The sequence below is a fragment of the Nylanderia fulva genome, unplaced genomic scaffold, assembly GCF_048542155.1.
Source record: "Nylanderia fulva isolate GAGA-0341 unplaced genomic scaffold, ASM4854215v1 Scaffold149, whole genome shotgun sequence".
NCBI classification, from domain to species: domain Eukaryota; kingdom Metazoa; phylum Arthropoda; class Insecta; order Hymenoptera; family Formicidae; genus Nylanderia; species Nylanderia fulva.
The window spans coordinates 233,984-249,674 of NW_028189719.1; positions in this window are offsets into that span (position 1 = coordinate 233,984).

The following is a 15,691-nucleotide window of genomic DNA, read 5'->3' on the forward strand; positions in this document are numbered from 1 at the left end:
CGCTGTTGGAAGACTTTTAAGTAAAGTTCGTTGAACAAAACTCGCAATGTTATATAGAGGACTATTTAACGCAGAAACAATGATTCTTAGCGGAAACTCTTCTTTGTGTATTTTCGGTAAACCATATATATTTGGCAAAGGCCCGTCACTAGATCTGAATCTAAAATATTGCTGAGGTGTAATATATTTTTTGTTTTTTCATTTTTTAAGAATGTCATTAAGTTCTTGTTCAATTTTTTTATCAGGGTTTTTCGGTACTTCTATATACGTATCTATATCATTTAACATATGTTTTAGTTTGTCTACATAATCTAATTTATTCATTGCCACAGTGACGTTGCCTTTGTCCGCTCGTGTGAATATAATCTCAGGGTATAAGAGTTTTAACAAGGCTCTGTAATATAAATATAAATTTAACGTATAAGACGGGCAACAAGAGCCAAATCGCGGATGACAATGCGTTATCCTAACGAAACTAAATAATTTTTCGTTAGAATTAAATACCGGTGCACAAGGCACCAAATTTTTACTTGGACACGGCCAAGATTTTAAATATGAAATAATCTCATATTTTGAGATTTAATTTCAATACCCCTTTAACCCCCCTACGGAAAATAAATAAATGAATGCAAGAGAAAAATATAGATCCGAAAATCGCTGAATCGGGAATCGAACCCGAGACCTTTCGCTTGCCGGGCGACTGCTCTTCCAGCTGAGCTATTCAGATCCTTTCGATTCTATACTTTTCTCTGTTATATATATTAATGTTGGTAAACAAACGCATTTTTTAAGCCAGCGTGTATCAAATATAAGAGTTTTAACAAGGCTCTGTAATATAAATATAAATTTAACGTATAAGACGGGCAACAAGAGCCAAATCGCGGATGACAATGCGTTATCCTAACGAAACTAAATAATTTTTCGTTAGAATTAAATACCGGTGCACAAGGCACCAAATTTTTACTTGGACACGGCCAAGATTTTAAATATGAAATAATCTCATATTTTGAGATTTAATTTCAATACCCCTTTAACCCCCCTACGGAAAATAAATAAATGAATGCAAGAGAAAAATATAGATCCGAAAATCGCTGAATCGGGAATCGAACCCGAGACCTTTCGCTTGCCGGGCGACTGCTCTTCCAGCTGAGCTATTCAGATCCTTTCGATTCTATACTTTTCTCTGTTATATATATTAATGTTGGTAAACAAACGCATTTTTTAAGCCAGCGTGTATCAAATATAAGAGTTTTAACAAGGCTCTGTAATATAAATATAAATTTAACGTATAAGACGGGCAACAAGAGCCAAATCGCGGATGACAATGCGTTATCCTAACGAAACTAAATAATTTTTCGTTAGAATTAAATACCGGTGCACAAGGCACCAAATTTTTACTTGGACACGGCCAAGATTTTAAATATGAAATAATCTCATATTTTGAGATTTAATTTCAATACCCCTTTAACCCCCCTACGGAAAATAAATAAATGAATGCAAGAGAAAAATATAGATCCGAAAATCGCTGAATCGGGAATCGAACCCGAGACCTTTCGCTTGCCGGGCGACTGCTCTTCCAGCTGAGCTATTCAGATCCTTTCGATTCTATACTTTTCTCTGTTATATATATTAATGTTGGTAAACAAACGCATTTTTTAAGCCAGCGTGTATCAAATATAAGAGTTTTAACAAGGCTCTGTAATATAAATATAAATTTAACGTATAAGACGGGCAACAAGAGCCAAATCGCGGATGACAATGCGTTATCCTAACGAAACTAAATAATTTTTCGTTAGAATTAAATACCGGTGCACAAGGCACCAAATTTTTACTTGGACACGGCCAAGATTTTAAATATGAAATAATCTCATATTTTGAGATTTAATTTCAATACCCCTTTAACCCCCCTACGGAAAATAAATAAATGAATGCAAGAGAAAAATATAGATCCGAAAATCGCTGAATCGGGAATCGAACCCGAGACCTTTCGCTTGCCGGGCGACTGCTCTTCCAGCTGAGCTATTCAGATCCTTTCGATTCTATACTTTTCTCTGTTATATATATTAATGTTGGTAAACAAACGCATTTTTTAAGCCAGCGTGTATCAAATATAAGAGTTTTAACAAGGCTCTGTAATATAAATATAAATTTAACGTATAAGACGGGCAACAAGAGCCAAATCGCGGATGACAATGCGTTATCCTAACGAAACTAAATAATTTTTCGTTAGAATTAAATACCGGTGCACAAGGCACCAAATTTTTACTTGGACACGGCCAAGATTTTAAATATGAAATAATCTCATACTTTGAGATTTAATTTCAATACCCCTTTAACCCCCCTACGGAAAATAAATAAATGAATGCAAGAGAAAAATATAGATCCGAAAATCGCTGAATCGGGAATCGAACCCGAGACCTTTCGCTTGCCGGGCGACTGCTCTTCCAGCTGAGCTATTCAGATCCTTTCGATTCTATACTTTTCTCTGTTATATATATTAATGTTGGTAAACAAACGCATTTTTTAAGCCAGCGTGTATCAAATATAAGAGTTTTAACAAGGCTCTGTAATATAAATATAAATTTAACGTATAAGACGGGCAACAAGAGCCAAATCGCGGATGACAATGCGTTATCCTAACGAAACTAAATAATTTTTCGTTAGAATTAAATACCGGTGCACAAGGCACCAAATTTTTACTTGGACACGGCCAAGATTTTAAATATGAAATAATCTCATATTTTGAGATTTAATTTCAATACCCCTTTAACCCCCCTACGGAAAATAAATAAATGAATGCAAGAGAAAAATATAGATCCGAAAATCGCTGAATCGGGAATCGAACCCGAGACCTTTCGCTTGCCGGGCGACTGCTCTTCCAGCTGAGCTATTCAGATCCTTTCGATTCTATACTTTTCTCTGTTATATATATTAATGTTGGTAAACAAACGCATTTTTTAAGCCAGCGTGTATCAAATATAAGAGTTTTAACAAGGCTCTGTAATATAAATATAAATTTAACGTATAAGACGGGCAACAAGAGCCAAATCGCGGATGACAATGCGTTATCCTAACGAAACTAAATAATTTTTCGTTAGAATTAAATACCGGTGCACAAGGCACCAAATTTTTACTTGGACACGGCCAAGATTTTAAATATGAAATAATCTCATATTTTGAGATTTAATTTCAATACCCCTTTAACCCCCCTACGGAAAATAAATAAATGAATGCAAGAGAAAAATATAGATCCGAAAATCGCTGAATCGGGAATCGAACCCGAGACCGAGGGTTCGATTCCCGATTCAGCGATTTTCGGATCTATATTTTTCTCTTGCATTCATTTATTTATTTTCCGTAGGGGGGTTAAAGGGGTATTGAAATTAAATCTCAAAATATGAGATTATTTCATATTTAAAATCTTGGCCGTGTCCAAGTAAAAATTTGGTGCCTTGTGCACCGGTATTTAATTCTAACGAAAAATTATTTAGTTTCGTTAGGATAACGCATTGTCATCCGCGATTTGGCTCTTGTTGCCCGTCTTATACGTTAAATTTATATTTATATTACAGAGCCTTGTTAAAACTCTTATATTTGATACACGCTGGCTTAAAAAATGCGTTTGTTTACCAACATTAATATATATAACAGAGAAAAGTATAGAATCGAAAGGATCTGAATAGCTCAGCTGGAAGAGCAGTCGCCCGGCAAGCGAAAGGTCTCGGGTTCGATTCCCGATTCAGCGATTTTCGGATCTATATTTTTCTCTTGCATTCATTTATTTATTTTCCGTAGGGGGGTTAAAGGGGTATTGAAATTAAATCTCAAAATATGAGATTATTTCATATTTAAAATCTTGGCCGTGTCCAAGTAAAAATTTGGTGCCTTGTGCACCGGTATTTAATTCTAACGAAAAATTATTTAGTTTCGTTAGGATAACGCATTGTCATCCGCGATTTGGCTCTTGTTGCCCGTCTTATACGTTAAATTTATATTTATATTACAGAGCCTTGTTAAAACTCTTATATTTGATACACGCTGGCTTAAAAAATGCGTTTGTTTACCAACATTAATATATATAACAGAGAAAAGTATAGAATCGAAAGGATCTGAATAGCTCAGCTGGAAGAGCAGTCGCCCGGCAAGCGAAAGGTCTCGGGTTCGATTCCCGATTCAGCGATTTTCGGATCTATATTTTTCTCTTGCATTCATTTATTTATTTTCCGTAGGGGGGTTAAAGGGGTATTGAAATTAAATCTCAAAATATGAGATTATTTCATATTTAAAATCTTGGCCGTGTCCAAGTAAAAATTTGGTGCCTTGTGCACCGGTATTTAATTCTAACGAAAAATTATTTAGTTTCGTTAGGATAACGCATTGTCATCCGCGATTTGGCTCTTGTTGCCCGTCTTATACGTTAAATAATCTCAGGGTGTTCTTTTTTAAATTTATGATTTGATACGCACAGGCGACTGAATTCCTTATTTTCATTTAATTGTACATATTTTTTGTCTTTGAATTTTTGTAAATGTGGTATTAATAAATTCCTGATTTTTAATCTTTTATTCTCTTTGTTTTTCTTTAAACTAAATTCAATATCTTTGATAAATTTGTTTATTAATTTATCCTTACCTCCGACAAACGGAAGGCAGAATTAATCTCCCAATTGCAACAGATTAGAAACGTCATCTGGAATGGATTGTCCTGATATGTTGACAAACCATTTTTCATTAGTGTAATGGATTGACAGGCTCTGATTGAAATTCATTGGGATGAAGAGAAATAGTAAAATAATCGACATCTTTTTCTTCTATTGACGGACTTTTTAAAGAATAACTTAGATTTTCATTGTCTATCTACTAATCTTATCAATTTGACCTTAAACGGCGTTATCAAGGTCAGAATAAGATCATCTCGAATTTCTTAAATGGAATCCTATATTTTTTATTACATATTCTTGTAGCTTATCTCGAGAGCTTTCCAAAACACTATAATAAAATTATTTTTTATTGAGTGCTTTTTCAATTGATTTTCTTTGAGTTATAAAGATTAGAAGCTAACAATTTTTTGACATAAAATGTTAAATATCTTTGTAAAATATTCCATTTTCGGTTATCATACCTACTTTTTTGCAAAGTATAATAAGATCAATAAAAAAAAACAGATAATTGTTAAAAAAAAAATATGTAATCAATATTCAGCAAGCATACTTTTTTCATAAGCAACTGTGTTTTTTTTACACCAATTTATTGGTCTTATTATTCCGTGCAAAAAAAGATATGATTACCGAAAATGGAATATTTTACAAAGATATTTTACATTATATGTCAAAAAGTTGTTACTCTTTGTAACTCAAAGAGTACTCCATGAAAAATATTATTAGTGTTTTGAAAAGCTTTCTAGATAAGCTACAAGAATATGTAATAAAAAATATAGGATTCCATTTAAGAAATTCAAGGTGATCTTATTCTGATCTTGGTAACGCAATCCAAGGTCAAACTGATAAAATCAATTAATAGATTTTTTACAACTTTTGTCTAAAACTTTTTTCTGTAAAACGTATACTTTTCGAGATTTTTCAGTGTTCCGATCTTTTAGGGACACCCTGTATATGTATATATACACATGTATATCGATTTATTTAGCAATCTGTCTGTCTATCTATCGAACTATCTATCGATTTACCTATTTATCTATCTATCTATCTATATGTCTGTCTATCTGTCTATCTATCTATTTATCTATCTATCGATCTATCTGTCTCTATTTCTCTGTCTATTTTCTCTCTTCTACATTGCATTCTTTCATACATGCATACGTATATAATTTTTTAAAAATAATCTACATTACCAAAATAAAAATAATTTAATTTATAATGTAAAAATATATAAAAATTTTTTATGAATATAATTGATTATAAAGTTTTAGTGTATAATTTTTTGTAATAAATAAATGATTTATATGATTTATTCTCATCTAACTACTGCTCTGTTTTGATAATAATTGTGTTATTATCTATTCAATCTCAAAAATACTCTTTAATCTTTAAAAATAAAATTTTATATAAATCATTTATTTATTACAAAGAATTATTTACTTTATAATCAATTATAAAAGATAGGCCTGTTTCTACGCACACACACGCGCACACACACACACACATTTTTACACTCTAATCTACATACATATATATACATACATATATGTATATATATATATATATATATATATATGTCAAGCGCATAGTTTGAGACAACCCATTTTTTTGCGTAAATGTATATAATATTGTTACAGTAACATGTCCAAACTTATTAAACTTTATATAAGGCAATAATTTTTAAATTACATAACTTTTTAGTACACAATGCATACTTTGGGGACTTTAATATATATATAATAAACGAATATTTCAAGGACAGTCCTTGAATTATACAATTCACATATACGACGGACGTTTTTACCTTGTCCTCAAAGCATGCGTTTAAATTTGAGGTCTTCCTTCTGTTAACTGCATACTTTGAGGACTATTATATATATACATGTATATATAATAAACGAATACTTTGGGGAGAGTTCCCGAACTATACAATTTACATATATGATAAAAATATTTATATTGTCCCCAAAACATGTGTTCAAAAGTATACTTTATAGTGACCGCATACTTCGAGGACTATTAGACGCAGGATGTATCTAAATGGTCCGTACAAATCTACAAACTTTGAGAATAAGTTCGAGGAATCTAAGCAAGCAAAAAATGCTATAAACATGGTGTCAAAAATGCTTATTTCTGGAATTACCACGGTTCGAAGATTTCCTGTAATGATTGAAAAAATTATATCGAACCGCATAAGAATTACAAACTGTGTTTATTTATTTCATCGGTCCTGCCACAGACATAACAAAATAATACACACACTGACTAGCGAATCCGCTGGAAAATCCTGATGTCTGCGACATGCCCAAGTTTCTTTGAAATTTAACGGAGGTCATTTCGAGCATTTACTATAGTAAGTGTACTGTCGCATTATATCCGCGACAAAACCGAGGAAATAAATAAAGACTGTTTGTAATTCCTATGCGATTTGGTATAATAATTTCAATCATTACAAGAAAACTTTGAACCGTAATAACTAAAAAATAAAAAACCGGACATTATTCTTGTCGTTGCGTGTACACCAAGTTCCAGCATTCATCCTTAATATTAAAATTAATAATTATTAATTTATTATTTATTATTATTATTAATATTAATTTATAATTTAATATTGTTATACTTATTATATATACATATATATATATATATATATACTTATTATGTATATATGTCATGAGCATATAACGAGGACAAAATCTCAAGCGTATGCATGCTTTGGGGACATTTGTATACTTTGGGGACAGGCTTCAAATTATATACACATATCAAACATGCGTGGTACGGAGACATTCTTCCTATACATATTACACTTACAGTTTGAACACCTTAAATTTTATGAATTACTAATGGATAACTTCACTGAATAAATTTGAAGTTATAAAATTATTTTATATTAAAGTAACCTTAATGATAATTTATAGATAATTTGTTTGATAGATCCCATAGTTAAGAGATACGGAGGTAGCCAAAAATTATAAAAAGAATATTAACTTTCTACGAAGATTATAATTACTACATTTTTGAGTATAATATATATATATAGGAGATCGGCTCCGAACTATGCGTGTTTGATATGTGTGTAGTTTGAAGCTTGTCCCCAAAATATACAAATGTTCCCAAAACATGCATACGCTTGAAATTTTGTCCCCGTTATATGCTCACGACGTGTATATATATATATATATATATATATATATATATATAATAAACAGATATTTTTCGGAGACAATTCCCAAATTATGCAATTCCTATATATACGATGGAAATTGTTATTTTGTTCATAAAGTATTTAGACAAATTAAGATAAGAAATTTTTGGAAAATGAGGAATTTGAATCCTATGGTTGGGATCTCAGAAATTCCTCTTGTTCCTTCTCTTAACATCCCCTGTAAAGAAAAAGACGAGAAAAATATTGGTCCGAAAGTCGGCTGAATCGGGAAACGAACCCGAGACCTTCCGCTAGACCTTTCCCGATTCAGCCGACTTTCGGATCAATATTTTTCTCGTCTTTTTCTTTACAGGGGATGTTAAGAGAAGGAACAAGGGGAATTTCTGAGATCCCAACCATAGGATTCAAATTCCTCATTTTCCAAAAATTTCTTATCTTAATTTGTCGCAATAACATCGCGTTTGGCTCTTAGTCGAGATGAATATGGCGTTTTAAAAACTCTGAAAGTATAACATTCTAATAAAACACTATCGCATACAACCAAGGGCGTCCGCAGAATTTTTTTCAAGAGGGGGCAATTTTTCCATCCCAAAGTTTTAAGAATTTTATACATTTCTTTGTTTCTTTGTGACGACCCGCTTTGGTCGTCACTAGAAGCCGCGCAAGCGCGAGGCCGACCGTCCGCCCGCGCTCATATAAACGGCCCCTGTCGGGGCCACCACACGTCGAACACGTGGGAATTTGCCTTTTCGCCCCACCCGACCGAACCGCCCCACTCCAAGCTAGTTGGAGGGGGCTGACCGACGGGTATACAGGGTTTGTCCGGAAAGTAATGCGTCGCATTTTTTTGTGACGCGACTATACATCGCAGAGCGATGGGACCGGTTGGGGAGGAAGGGGGGTACCCTTAGCTTTCCAACGGTAGGTCGCTCAATTGTTTCCATGCGCTTGGAGGGTTAGGACGGCTTATTCTGTGAACCTCTGCTTAGTGGTCGCGTCGAACTTGTGATGGAGAGAACGATAGAGCAACGCTATGCGATAAAGTTTTGCGTGAAGCTGGACAAGACGCCGCTGGAAACTTTTGAAATGCTCAAGAAAGTTTTCGGGGACGATTGCCTTTCCAAATCGCAGTCAAACAGATGGCACAAGATGTTTAGAGAAGGTCGGAAGGAGGTCGCCGACGAGGCCCGCGCAGGACGCCCGTCAACATCGCGAACGGACGACAATGTGACTCGTGTGCGCCAATTATTGAATTCAGACCGTCGAATGAATGTTCGCTTAATGTCGGAATTATTGAACTTGCCGAAAACGATTGTTCACGAGATTGTATCGGAAGACTTGGCCATGCGGAAGATTTGCGCAAAACTTGTGCCCAGAGTGTTGACCGATGCGCAAAAGCAACACCGAGTGGAAGTTTGTGAAGAACTCAAGCAACTCTGTGCAGATAATCCCAATTTCCTGAACAACGTTATCACTGGGGATGAGTCATGGGTCTTTCAGTACGATCCGGAGTCAAAGAGGCAGAGTGCGGAATGGCACACGACGTCGTCGCCGCGCCAGAAGAAGGCTCGCATGAGCAAGTCCCGGGTGAAGTCAATGCTCATTGTTTTTTTTGATGCAAAGGGGATAGTGCACCATGAATTTGTACCCCCCGGCCAGACTGTCAACGCTCAATTTTACAAGGAAGTGCTTCAGAGACTGAATCACAGGATCGCCCGCGTCCGAAAGGAGATCCGCGCTTCATGGAAACTCCATCACGACAACGCGCCGGCTCACACCGCCTTTGTTATTACGGCCTACCTGACCCGGATCGGTGTGGCAACGGTGCCGCAGCCGCCCTACAGTCCCGACTTGGCCCCGGCGGACTTTTTTTTATTTCCTCGGCTGAAAAGGGAGCTCAAAGGACAACAGCTCGAGTCGGTTGACAACGTACAAGCTACTTCGACGGCCTCCCTGAACAGCATCCCAGTCAAGGAGTTCCAGAAATCTTATGACGCATGGAAATCGCGTTGGCAAAAATGTATTGACGCAGAAGGGTCATACTTCGAACAATTTTAAGTTGTTTTACCTATGCGATCAATAAATTATTTTTTAAAAAAATGCGACGCATTACTTTCCGGACAAACCCTGTATAAAGCGGCGCAGCCGAGACTTCGGGACCAGTCCCGTCCTGGTCTCTTGAGCGTACTCAAGGACCACTCCTCACCTCCTAACCATCCCGGGCGACGAGCGTTCTCGTCGGGCAGGCCGAGCGTCCTCGGTCACCGGATCCTCTCCGAACATCACCCCGGTCGACGAGCGTTCTCGTCGGGCAGGCCGAGCGTTCTCGGTCACCGGATCCTCTCCGAACATCACCCCGGTCGACGAGCGTTCTCGTCGGGCAGGCCGAGCGTCCTCGGTCACCGGATCCTCTCCGAACATCACCCCGGTCGACGAGCGTTCTCGTCGGGCAGGCCGAGCATTCTCGGTCTCCGGATCCTCTCCGAACATCACCCCGGTCGACGAGCGTTCTCGTCGGGTAGGCCGAGCATTCTCGGTCTCCGGATCCTCTCCGAACATCACCCCGGTCGACGAGCGTTCTCGTCGGGCAGGCCGAGCGTCCTCGGTCACCGGATCCTCTCCGAACAGCACCCCGGTCGACGAGCGTTCTCGTCGGGCAGGCCGAGCATTCTCGGTCTCCGGATCCTCTCCGAACATCACCCCGGTCGACGAGCGTTCTCGTCGGGTAGGCCGAGCATTCTCGGTCTCCGGATCCTCTCCGAACATCACCCCGGTCGACGAGCGTTCTCGTCGGGCAGGCCGAGCGTCCTCGGGCACCGGATCCACTCCAAACATCACCCCGGCCGACGAGCGTTCTCGTCGGGAAGGCCGAGTTTCCTCGGTCACCGGATCCTCCGAGAGCCACCGACATCTTGCGGAGCTCGCCCTTCTCAGGGCGCCCGAATCCAAGGCGGTTTACGGAGCTCGCCCTTTTCAGGGCGCTCGTATCCACGCCGCGTTGGGTAAATTTCGTCCGCCGCGCTACTATCTTAGTTATAAGTCGTGTCCGCGTCCGTATGATTTGGTCGCGTTTCACCCGTCGCGTTATTATTTGTAAACCTTGGTTATAAGTCGTGCCCGCGTCCGTATGATTTGGTCGCGTTTCGTCCGTCGCGTTATTATTTGTAAACCTTGGTTATAAGTCGGGTCCGCGTCCGTATGATTTGGTCGCGTTTCACCCGTCGCGTTATTATTTGTAAACCTTGGTTATAAGTCGTGCCCGCGTCCGTATGATTTGGTCGCGTTTTCGTCCGTCGCGTTATTATTTGTAAACCTTAGTTATAAGTCGTGTCCATGTCCGTATGATTTGGTCACGCTTCGTCCGTTGCATTACTTGTATTCCTTAGTTATAAATCGTGTCCGCGTCCGTATAAGTTGGTCGCGGTCCGCACTTCCTGCGATTCCCCTCTGTACGCGTAGACTAGATAATAAGCCAACTCTTGAAGGGCGGCTTCAATAAACTCTGTTTTTACCAGAACGATTGGCGTGGTTATTGCGAACCTGAGTCTCCCCCTCTTCCCGAATCCTGGCACCGACGAGCCGATCCGTGGCGTCGGGAAAGGAGCCCCGTTACATCTTTAATCATATACACCTTTTCGTTAAGAAGCTTTCTCACCGCGACAAGGTAGGTGTATGCAGAGAAAGATTTGTTATCTTTTTTTATTTTTTTAAATTATATATATATTTTTTTATTGTTTTTTATTTAATTTTTTAAATTTTATTGAAATTTTTCTTAGTAATTTATACATATTTTACTTTTTTTTAAATTTTGTTGTTTATTTTTAATTTGAAAAATTAACAAAAATGTATTTTTTTTAATGTTTTTAAATTATTTTTAATAATTTTAATTTTTTTTTATATATTATATATTATACGTTTTGATCTTAAAATTATATTTTAATTTTATGTTATATTTGTGTTAGGAAATGCAAGTGCAATTCTCCTATCATCAAGAGCAAAATCATCTATTATTTTTTTAATAAATTCTTGACCTTTCTTTTTTATTTGTTCTCTGTGTACACTTAGCATGCAAAGACCGCTGATACGATCTTGGCACATGGTTGATCGTAGCCAAGTTTTTACTCGCCGTAACGTACTGAAGGATCGTTCAATGGTGGCTGTAGTTACCGGTAAAGCTAAAGATTTAAGAAGCAAAGTTTGTATCTTAGGTACAAATTTTGCAGCTTTAATCATATCTTCAGCTGTAGATAAATCAGGGTTTGAATTTACTATTTGATACCAAACACGTTTTTCTTCGTTTAAATTACATTTGTAAGTCTTTTCGATAGATTGAAATATATTGTTACATTGATCGTGATCAACTTTACGTAGTTCTTGTGGGTAGATATTAAAGAGCTGAAAAACGGTGGTATTTTCTTCTGAAAATCTCGTATTTAATGAAGTTTTAATTGAGTCAATATATGGTAATAAAACTGATAATTTATAATAAGTATGTGGGTCATTTGTATTATAATTTGCTCTTTTCGTTTGGTGAATAGCAGTTCGAGGTATTTTTAATTGAATATCAAGCTCGGTGCACAAATCCTCACATTCTTTGTAAATATGTGTAAAGACATCACTCTGTCGATCGTGGTCTAATATTGTAACCAATTGTTTAATATGATTTTGAGCATCAATTAAATTGATGTCTTTATCTTGCAATTTAAGTGTAATTGGTTCCAATAAAGTTGAATATTTGGAAATAATAAATAAACATATCACAAACGATGGCTTTGTGGCAGCACAATAGAGCATATAGGACTTAGTTTTAGCATCGCTTGTACTATTCGAAATTTTATCAAGTTCGTCCAAAATTTTTATAAATCCCTCTTTAAATTTAAGAATAGATTTATGTTGTTCACACCATCGTGTTTGACAAAGCATTGGAATTGAAGGAACTAACTGTCTTCGAATGTTACTCTCCCTGAAAAATTTAATTATTTCTTTGATTATTCCAATTGCGTTTCGAATTTCTGGTAGTGCATTCAAGTCATTGATTACTAAATTTAATCTATGTGAGGCACAATGAATAAAATTAATATTTGGGTACTTGCATTGAATAATGGCTTTTACTCCATTTTCTTTTCCTGCCATGGTTGAACACCTATCATAGCCTTGACCCACACATTTTTCCATATTTAAATTTAATTTTTGGCATTTTTCCAAAATCACATTTGCAATGGAATGAGCGTCAAATTTTTTTAATGCAACATATCCCAAAAATTCTTCATGCAAGGACAATTTTTCGTTCTGAAAAAAAGCAAATCTGATTCCAAATGAAAGTTGTTCAACTCCAGCGATATCTGCTGTTTCATCGGCTAAAATCGAGAAGCCTTCGGATGCATTAGCTAATTTCACTATATCTTTAGTAATAACTTTTTCGCAAATGTTGATTAACTCATGCTCAATTCTCACTGAAATGTATTGAGCATTCTTTGGCCCTTTCAAGTGCTCTTTTAAAATATTATCGCCAGATTCAATTCGAAACTTCAGCAAATCTCTGAAATTTCCTTCATCCGATTTTTTACCGCGCAATGGAAGATCATGTGTACCACAAAAGACAATTGTAGATATAATGGGCTCTAGTTTCTTTCGATTTATTTCAATTAATTTAGCTCTGGAATCGGAAATTAGATTAATAATGCTTACTTTTTTATTTTGCATAATATGAAGAAAATTCGTACCATCTTCAACGGTACTTATATGCCATTGTGATTTTTCGTGATTATGTGCAGCTTCGTGGAATTTCTTATATTTGTTAAACGCTTTTATAATAAAAACACCTTGAAAACCTCTATGTACATTTTGTTTAAAAATAACGCAAAATTTGCACAAACCACCTCCAGAAATTTCAGAGTATGCTAACCATGAATATAATTTTAACCAATCGGCACGAAAATTTCGCTGTTGCCCTTCATTTTTAAAATTATATTTTTTCGAAGGAACCCAAATATTATTCATTACGTCATATTTCTGCTCGTTAGATAATTTTAAATTAATATAATGTCCTATGTCGTATTTTTCAAAATTTTGAGAAACGATTATATCGGCAGTAAGAGTATCTTGAACTGATGTGGAAGGATCATTGAAAGAGCAAACACTAACTGATGGCATGGAGGTGGAAGGAAAAGATTCTTCTTGAGAACTATCATTTTCAAGTCTGGGTTTTTTAAAAAACGATCTTATATCTTTATTCATTTTCAAGGATGAAACAATTAATCAATGTATAAAATTTTAATATTCGTAAATAGTCGCGGGCCTTAAAAATCAGCGTAAAAGAAAGGAGAGCCACGTAACGTAACTCACACTGCGTAAACGAACAGCTTCTAGAGCTGTCTACTTATAATATTCATGGCTGTACTTTGCATACGAGTAAAGCGCTGTAAGCATGCGACGCCTAGCGACCAGAGTTGCAAGATTCCAACTCGAGAGTCATAGAGTCATAGCGGTGGGGGAGCACGCACACAGTGAGAAGACGTGTCCGTGAGCGCTCCGGCATCTACGGACATGCCTTCTCGCTGTGTGCGTGCTCCCCCATCGCCATGACTCTGTGACTCTCAGGTTGAAATCTTGCAACTCTGCTAGCGAATAACAAATTAAAGTGCAAATTCACGCAACGAAAAATTCGCTGTATGAAAGGGCAGCTTTATCGTTATAACAAATTTTAATAATTTTTCACAAATTAATACATGATTTAATTTGTTAAGCAGAAATTTCAAACAAGCTTCAAAAAACATAAATTTGTGAAAAAATTTGCTTTTCCAGGGGGGGGCAAGTGCCCGGTTTGCCCCCCCTGCGGACGCCCTTGCATACAACTGTAACGGTTCACCTTTCCCGACGCCGCGGATCGGCTCGCCGGTTCCAGGATTCGGGAGGAAGGGGGAGATTCAGACTCGCTTATTCCTTATTAACAATGCTTTGGTTTATTCAAAAGAAACAAATAAACAAAAAGTTTGTTGGCATAAAGCCTAAATAGAGAAACTTATTGACTACCCGGTATAAACAAAATACGGAGGCGTATAGCCTGTAGCGGTGTCCGGAAAAGATTTACAAATTACCCGGTATAACTTAGAGATACGGTGTACGGAGGCGTATAGCCTATAGCAGGAAGAAACCGGAAACCGGGAAACCCGGCGTAATGACGAGAAACCCGTCACCCGGTGTATAGCAGGAAGAGACCGGAAACCGGGAAACCCGGCGTAACAACGAGAAACCCGTTGCCCGGAGTGTAGCAGGAAGAGACCGGAAACCGGGAAACCCGGCGTAACAACGAGAAACCCGTTGCCCGGCGTGTAGCAGGAAGAGACCGGAAATTGGGAAACCCGGCGTAACAACGAGAAACCCGTTGCCCGGAGTGTAGCAGGAAGAGACCGGAAACCGGGAAACCCGGCGTAATGACGAGAAACCCGTCACCCGGTGTATAGCAGGAAGAGACCGGAAACCGGGAAACCCGGCGTAATGACGAGAAACCCGTCACCCGGTGTACAGCAGGAAGAGACCGGAAACCGGGAAACCCGGCGTAACAACGAGAAACCCGTTGCCCGATACTAAAGGTAGGAGGCCAGAAACCGAGAAACCCGGCGTAACAACGAGAAGCCCGTTGCCTGGCTAGGAGGTCCGGAACAGGACTGGTGCCGGCTCATCCGTCGAGCCGGCTTATATACCCTGCCGGCGGTTCCCCCACTCTACATCGAGGCTGTGGTGGGGGGTAACGCCGGCGTCGTAGTGGGGCGCCTCTGGGGGTTGTAGTGGGGCGCCCCTGGGGTAGGGTGACCCGTGTATCGCTTGTGTTTTAGCGTTTAGGGGCGCCTTAGGCGCCATAGCCT